Raw genomic sequence first — 8304 nt, 5'->3', positions numbered from 1 at the left:
GAGTTGGATGAGTAGGTGGGGCGGATCTGGCCGCCGGTTGAGGGGAGAGGAGGGGATGAGATGGAGGCCTGGATCGGCTAGGGATTTGAATCCCGCGGGGGAGGGGATGGATCAGGGTGGGTGGGAGAGAGAGGCGGCGGCGGGATGGGGAAGGAGGGGGCGGCAATAGGGGGCCGTCGTCATCGATATGGATCAGGGAGAGGCATTGGGGTGGGTGGCGGATCTGGAGCGAAAGAATGGAGGCGGGGGAGGGAGGAATGAGAGAAATAATGGAGGCGGGGGGTGGGTGGAAAATGTCCATAAGGACAAACCTAGGGTTTCGGCTCGGGTGGGTTTGGGCCGTTGGATCCGGAAGCATCCGACGGTGGTATATCCGCGTGATATGCCCATGGTCCAATCAGAACGCAGCAAACCATTTGATGACCTTATGACCATATAAATCGGTCATGATCGATTCAAGATATAAATTTTACATTCCATTTTTCAGTGCTCAAAATGAGTTTTTTTGTGAAAGTCCTATCAAATATTTGTTCAAATGATTTCATATTGTGCACAATGGTGCATCTTGGAATTTCAAACAATGTTGCCTAAGGGAGTTTTCATTTTCTTTGCACGGAAAATTCATTTTCCATTTTTCGAGTGCCCGAAAAGAGGTTTTTTGTAAAGGACCTACCATATATTTGTTGCAAAATTGTACCAAATCAATTTTCTAAAATACTAGGACATACTTAATGCACAATTGACCAAATGGTTGGGTGTAAAAAGTTTCGGTCTACTTGTCACGGATGTGATGCCTATATACATGATCATGCCTAGGTATTCTCATAACTATGCGCTTTTCTATCAATTGCTCGACGGTAATTTGTTCACCCACCGTAGAATTTGCTATCTTGGGAGAAGCCACTAGTGAAACCTATGGCCCCCGGGTCTATCTTCCATAATATTATTTTCCTATCAACTTGCTATTTCTATCGTTGTTTATTTTGCTATCTTTATTTTCCAATCTATACCATAAAAATACCAAAAATATTTATCTTATTATCTCTATCAGATCTCACTCTCGTAAGTGATCGTGAAGGGATTGACAACCCCTTTATCGCGTTGGTTGTGGGGTTCTTGTTTGTTTGTGCGGGTACTAAGCAACTTGTGTGCAGTCTCCTACTGAATTGATACCTGGGTTCTCAGAACTGAGGGAAATACTTACGCTACTTTGCTGCATCACCCTTTCCTCTTCAAGGGAAAACCAACGCATGCTCAAGAGGTAGCAGTACATAAAATAGGAACCTATATATTACATCATTTGACCGATAACGGTTTCTTAGTGTCAACGTTTTCGTTTTTGAGTGAGCTTCTTCCCCTTCTTGTTCGTTGAAGAATAATTCAGCCCCTCATTGTGACTTTTCCTTTTCTGTGGAGTACGATCGTTCTTAGGTAATGTAGTATTGATTCTTCTTTTGACGTATACTTCATCGTCATCGTCATCTTCCCTCATTGGGTTGCCATACTGGTCGTAGTCTTCCTCATTGCCGACTCCATCCATTTCAATGATGTTCCTTTTGCCTCTCCTCACGACAACAAGGCCGGGATTGCACGGGTCGGTTATGAAGAAACATTATGTCACGTGCTTAGCGTGTACCCATGGCTTGTTTTTTGCGATAGCGTTCACGGTAGCGCTCTTGGCGTCGGGTATAGTCATGGTAGTGAAATACCGGTTTTCTCTTTCGACATTCTTAGCCAATCTGACACAGAACATCGTCGCATTGTGCAGTCCAGAGTAGTCAAGCTCCCAGATCTCCTTGACCCTTCTGTAAAATCTCTTAGTTGCGCTGTCGTTGCTGTCGGTCATGCATTCCATCATCACCCCTGAGTTCTGATCATCACTGTCCATATCTTTGGCCTCCGTGTAGAACGTGTATCCGTTGATATCGTATGCCTGATAGGTGATGAGGTTGGGCGAGGGGCCATGTGCTAAGGTGTATATGAGCAATCCGTCGTTAGAGCCCTCTTTCAAGGGATTAGCAATAATATGCTCTTTGAACCAATGCAGGAAAGCGGAGTTGTGCTCTCTAGTAACTTCGGCGTCTGTCCTGCATACCCCACGGTCATGATACTTCTTTGCGATAGTTTCTTTGTGCAGTGCCATGAAAGGATTTACCTGGTCTAGTTGTTGTACCACTCCCAAGTTTGCTCTGTCAAAGTCGTTGCGTTGATATGAGTAGGCCACATGCAATTCCCTGCGACCATTGGAGTGACCTTCTCCTTCGAAACTCCCATCATGCTTGTTAACGGGCAAACCAACACCAGGCGGCCAGTCTGCGCCATATAGAAAATTCTCGCAGAAAGAGATGCACTCTTGTGCCAGATAGCCCTAGACGATGCTTCCATCCAGACGGGACATGTTACGAACGAATCCTTTGATGATCCCATTCATCCTCTCAAACGGCATCATGTTGTGCAGGAATGACGGCCCCAGGTCTATTATGTCGTCCACAATATGGACACACATATGCAACATGATGTCAAAGAACGCGGGTGGGAAGTACATCTCAAGCTCATTTAGTATCACAACGATCTCTTCCTGTAGCCTTCGGAGCTGCTTCACACTGATCGACTTTCGAGAGATGACGTCAAAAAAGTTGCAGAGACCAATAAGCGTGTCACGGACGTGCTTGTCCATTATCCCTCTAAGGGCAACTGGTAGTATCTGCGTCATCATCACATGACAGTCATGGGACTTCATCTCGCTGAACCTTTTCTTCTTCGTGTCTAGATATTTGCTTATCTTGACACAGTAACCAGAACTAACTTTGATTCCGGTAAGGCACTTGAAGAATTGATCGATCTCAGCCGGACTTAAGGTGAAGCAAGAAGGGGGCAATAATCCTCTTCCTTTACTTTTTTGCCCTTCTTCTCCCGCGCCTCTATCTCCATCTCTGTCTCATCTGACTTTTTATGGGGCGGCATGTGCAGATCTGCCCTGATCTCCAAATCTTACAAGTCTTTTCTTGCCTTTGGCCCATCCTTGGTCTTATCTGGCATGTTCATCAGTGTCGCAAGCAAGCTCTCAAGGACATTCTTACATATATGCATTTGATCAAGGCAATGAGGTGTGTCGAGTTTGTGCCAGTACTCCAAGTCCCAGAAAACAGACCTCGTCTTCCATACCTTCAGTAGCGGCTCCGGCGCCTTTTTCATCGTCTTTCTCGGTGTGGGGCACTGTTCCCAGTTTTTCAACAACTCATCGATTTCGGCGCCGCTCCGCTTACGTGGAGGTCCTCGATACTCAGCCTCACCATTGAATAGATCTCCACGGTTTCTCCATGGGTCGTCCTTCTCGAGCCATCTTTGATGCCCCATGTACACGATTTTCCTAGACCCGTTCCTTGATGTTAGCTGCTGAGATGTTGTATCATCCATGCACCGTGTCCATCCGCAATATCCATGGCACACCTGACCTGCGACATATCCGTAACCGAGATAGTTGTGCACCGTCGTGATCAACGCAGCTCTCATATAGAAATACTCGCCTTTGCTGGCGTCCCATGTCTTGGCCAGTGTTTTCCATAACGTGTCTAACTCCTCTTGAAGTAGCCCCAGATACAGATTAATATTATTTCACGGTTGTTTCGATCCTTGAATCGGCATGCTCATGTGTATGTACTTCGACTTCATGCACAACCAAGGGAGGAGGTTGTACATCCATACAAACACGAGCCATGTGCTATGTGAAGGAAATATGCCCTAGAGGCAATAATAAAGTTGTTATTTTATATTTCCTAATATCATGATAAATGTTTATTATTCATGCTAGAATTGTATTAACCGGAAACTTGATACATGTGTGGATACATAGACAAAACACCGTGTACCTAGTAAGCCTCTACTAGGCTAGCTCGTTAATTAAATATGGTTAAGTTTCCTAACCATAGACATGTGTTGTCATTTGATGAATGGGATCACATCATTAGGAGAATGATGTGATGGACAAGACCCATCCGTTAGCTTGGCATAATGATCGTTAAGTTTTATTACTATTGCTTTCTTCATGTCATATACATATTCCTTTGACTATGAGATCATGCAACTCCCGGATACCGGAGGCATACCTTGTGTGCTATCAAACATCACAACGTAACTGGGTGATTATAAAGATGCTCTACAGGTATCTCCGAAGGTGTTTGTTGGGTTGGCATAGATCGAGATTAGGATTTGTCACTCCGAGTATCGAAGAGGTATCTCTGGGTCCTCTTGGTAATGCACACCACTATAAGCCTTGCAAGCAATGTGACTAATGAGTTAGTTACAGGATGATGCATTACGGAACGAGTAAAGAGACTTGCCGGTAACGAGATTGAACTAGGTATTGAGATACCAACGATCGAATCTCGGGCAAGTAACATACCGATGACAAAGGGAACAACATATATCGTTATGCGGTTTGACCGATAAAGATCTTCGTAGAATATATGGGAGCCAATATGAACATCCAGGTTCCCCTATCGAGATTAGAGGGATGTCTATGTAAGTGGGAGTTCTGAAGTAATATGATTAATTGAACTTAAATTTATCATGAACTTAGTCCTGGTAGTATTTTGCAAATTATGTTATAGATCAATAGCTCGCGTTGTTGCTTCCCTGTGTTTATTTTGATATGTTCCTAGAGAAAATTGTGTTGAAAGATGATAGTAGCAATGATGCGGATTGGATCCGTGATCTGAGGTTTATCCTCATTGCTGCACAGAAGAATTATGTCCTTGATGCACCGCTAGGTGACAGACCTATTGCAGGAGCAGATGCAGACGTTATGAACGTTTGGCTAGCTCAATATGATGACTACTTGATAGTTTAGTGCTCCATGCTTAATGGCTTAGAATCGGGACTTCAAAGACGTTTTTAACGTCATGGACCATATGAGATGTTCCAGGAGCTGAAGTTAATATTTCAAGAAAATACCCGAGTTGAGAGATATGAAGTCTTCAACAAGTTCTATAGCTAAAAGATGGAGGAGAATCGCTCAACTAGTGAGCATGTGCTCAGATTGTCTGGGTACTACAATCGCTTGAATCAAGTGGGAGTTAATCTTCCAAATAAGATAGTGATTGACAGAATTCTCTAGTCACCATCACCAAGTTAGTAGAACTTCGTGATGAACTATAGTATGCAAGGGATGATGAAAACGATTCCCAAGCTTTTCATGATGATGAAATCGATGAAGGTAGAAATCAAGAAAGAGCATCAAGTGTTGATGATTAACAAAACCACTAGTTTCAAGAAAAGGGCAAAGGGAAAGAAAGGGAACTTCAAGAAGAATGGCAAGCAAGTTGCTTCTCAAGTGAAGAAGCCCAAGTCTGGTCCTAAGCCTGAGACTAAGTGCTTCTACTGCAAAGGGACTGGTCACTGTAAGCGGAACTGCCCCAAGTATTTGGCGGATAAGAAGGATGGCAAAGTGAACAAAGGTATATTTGATATACAGATTATTGATGTGTATTTTACTAGTGTTCGTAGCAACCCCTCGGTGTTTGATACTGGTTCAGTTGCTAAGAGTAGTAACTCGAAGCGGGAGTTGCAGAATGAACAGAGACTAGTTAAGGGTGAAGTGACGATGTGTGTTGGAAGTGGTTCCAAGATTGATATGATCATCATCGCACACTCCCTATACTTTCGAGATTAGTGTTGAACCTAAATAAGTGTTATTTGGTGTTTGCGTTGAGCATGAATATGATTTGATCATGTTTATTGCAATACGATTATTCATTTAAGTAAGAGAATAGATTGTTGTTCTGTTTACATGAATAAAACCTTCTATGGTCATACACCCAATGAAAATGGTTTGTTGGATCTCGATTGTGGTGATACACATTCTCATAATATTGAAGCCAAAAGATGCAAAGTTAATAATGATTGTGCAACTTATTTGTGGCACTGCCGTTTAGGTCATATTGGTGTAAAGCGCATGAAGAAAATCCATGCTGATGGGCTTTTGGAATCACTTGATTATGAATCAGTTGATGCTTGCGAACCGTGCCTCATGGGCAAGATGACTAAGACTCCGTTCTCCGGAACAATGGAGCAAGCAACTGACTTATTGGAAATAATACATACTGATGTATGCAGTCTGATGAATGTTGAGGCTCGCGGCGAGTATCGTTATTTTCCGACCTTCACAAATGATTTGAGCAGATATGGGTATATCTACTTGATGAAACATAAGTCTAAAACATTTGAAAAGTTCAAAAACTTCAGAGTGAAGTGGAAAATCATCGTGACAAGAAAATAAAGTTTCTACGATCTGATCACAGAGACAAATATTTGAGTTATGAGTTTGGTCTTCAATTAAAACAATGTGGAATAGTTTCACAAAATCGTGCCACCTAGGACACCACAGCATAATGGTGTGTCCGAACGTCATAACCGTATTATTATTGGATATAGTGCAATCTATGATGTTTCTTACCGATTAACCACTATAGTTTTGAGGTTATGCGTTAGGACAGCTACATTCACGTTAAATAGGGCACCATATAAATCCATTGAGACGACACCGTATGAACTATGGTTTGGCAAGAAACCTAAGCTGTCATTTCTTAAAGTTTGAGGTTGCAATGCTTATGTGAAAAAGTTTCAACCTGATAAGCTCAAACCCAAATCGGAGAAGTGCGTCTTCATAGGATACCCAAAAGAAAATGTTGGGTACACCTTCTATCATAGATCCGAAGGCAAGATATTCATTGCTGAGAATGGATCCTTTCTAGAGAAGGAGTTTCTCTCGAAAGAAGTGAGTGGGAGAAAAGTAGAACTTGCTGAGGTAACTGTACCTGCTCCCTTATTGGAAAGTAGTTCATCACAGAAATCTGTTCCTGTGACTACTACACCAATTAGTGAGGAAGCTAATGATGATGATCATGTAACTTCAGATCAAGTTACTACCGAACCTCGTAGGTAAACCAGAGTGAGATCCGCACCAGAGTGGTACGGTAATCCTGTTCTGGAGGTCATGTTACTTGACCATGACGAACCTACGAACTATGAGGAAGCGATGATGAGCCCAGATTCCGCGAAATGGCTTGAGGCCATGAAATCTGAGATGAGATCCATGTATAAGAACAAAGTATGGACTTTGATTGACTTGCCCAAAGATCGGCGAGCCATTGAGATTAAATGGATCTTCAAGAGGAAGACGGACGCTGATAGTAGTGTTACTATCTACAAAGCTAGAATTGTCGCAAAAAGGTTTTCGACAAGTTCAAGGTGTTGACTATGATGAGAGTTTCTCACTCGTATCTATGCTTAAGTCTGTCCGAATCATGTTAGCAATTGCCACATTTTATGAAATCTGGCAAATGGATAAACAAAACTGCATTCCTTAATAGGATTTATTAAAGAAGAGTTGTATATGATGCAACCAGAAGGTTTTGTCGATCCTAAAGGTACTAAAAAAATATGCAAGCTCCAGCGATCCATCTATGGACTGGTGCAAGCATCTCGGAGTTGGAATATACGCTTTGATAAGTTGATCAAAGCATATAGTTTTACACAGACTTGCGATGAAGCCTGTATTTACAAGAAAGTGAGTGGGAGCACTACAACATTTCTGATAAGTATATGTATGACATATTGTTGATGGGAGATGATGTAGAATTATTCTGCAAAGCATAAAGGAATGTTTGAAAGGAGTTTTTTCAAAGAAAGACCTCGGTGAAGCTGATTACATATTGAGCATCAAGATCTATAGAGATAGATCAGGACGCTTGATCAGTTTTTCAATGAGTACATACCTTGACAAGATTTTGAAGTAGTTCAAAATGGAACAGTCAAAGAAGGAGTTCTTGCCTGTGTTACAAGGTGTGAAGTTGAGTAAGACTCAAAACCCGACCACGGCAGAAGATAGAGAGAGAATGAAAGTCATCCTCTATGCCTCAGCCATAGGTTCTATAAAGTATGCCATGCTGTGTACCAGACCTATTGTATACCCTTCCCTGAGTTTGGCAAAGGAGTACAATAGTGATCTAGGAGTAGATCACTGGACATTGGTCAAAATTATCCTTAGTGGAATAAGGATATGTTTCTCGATTATGGAAGTGACAAAAGGTTCGTCGTAAAGGGTTACATCGATGCAAATTTTGACACTGATTCAGATGACTCTAAATCTCAATCTGGATACATATTGAAAGTGGGAGCAATTAGCTAGAGTAGCTCTATGCAGAGCATTGTTGACATAGAAATTTGCAAAATACTTACGGATCTGAATGTGGCAGACCCGTTGACTAAACTTCTCTTACAAGCAAAACATGATCACACCTCAGT

The sequence above is a fragment of the Triticum aestivum genome, chromosome 7A, assembly GCF_018294505.1.
Source record: "Triticum aestivum cultivar Chinese Spring chromosome 7A, IWGSC CS RefSeq v2.1, whole genome shotgun sequence".
Taxonomy (NCBI): Eukaryota; Viridiplantae; Streptophyta; class Magnoliopsida; order Poales; family Poaceae; genus Triticum; species Triticum aestivum.
Note: the sequence above shows the minus strand (reverse complement) of the source record.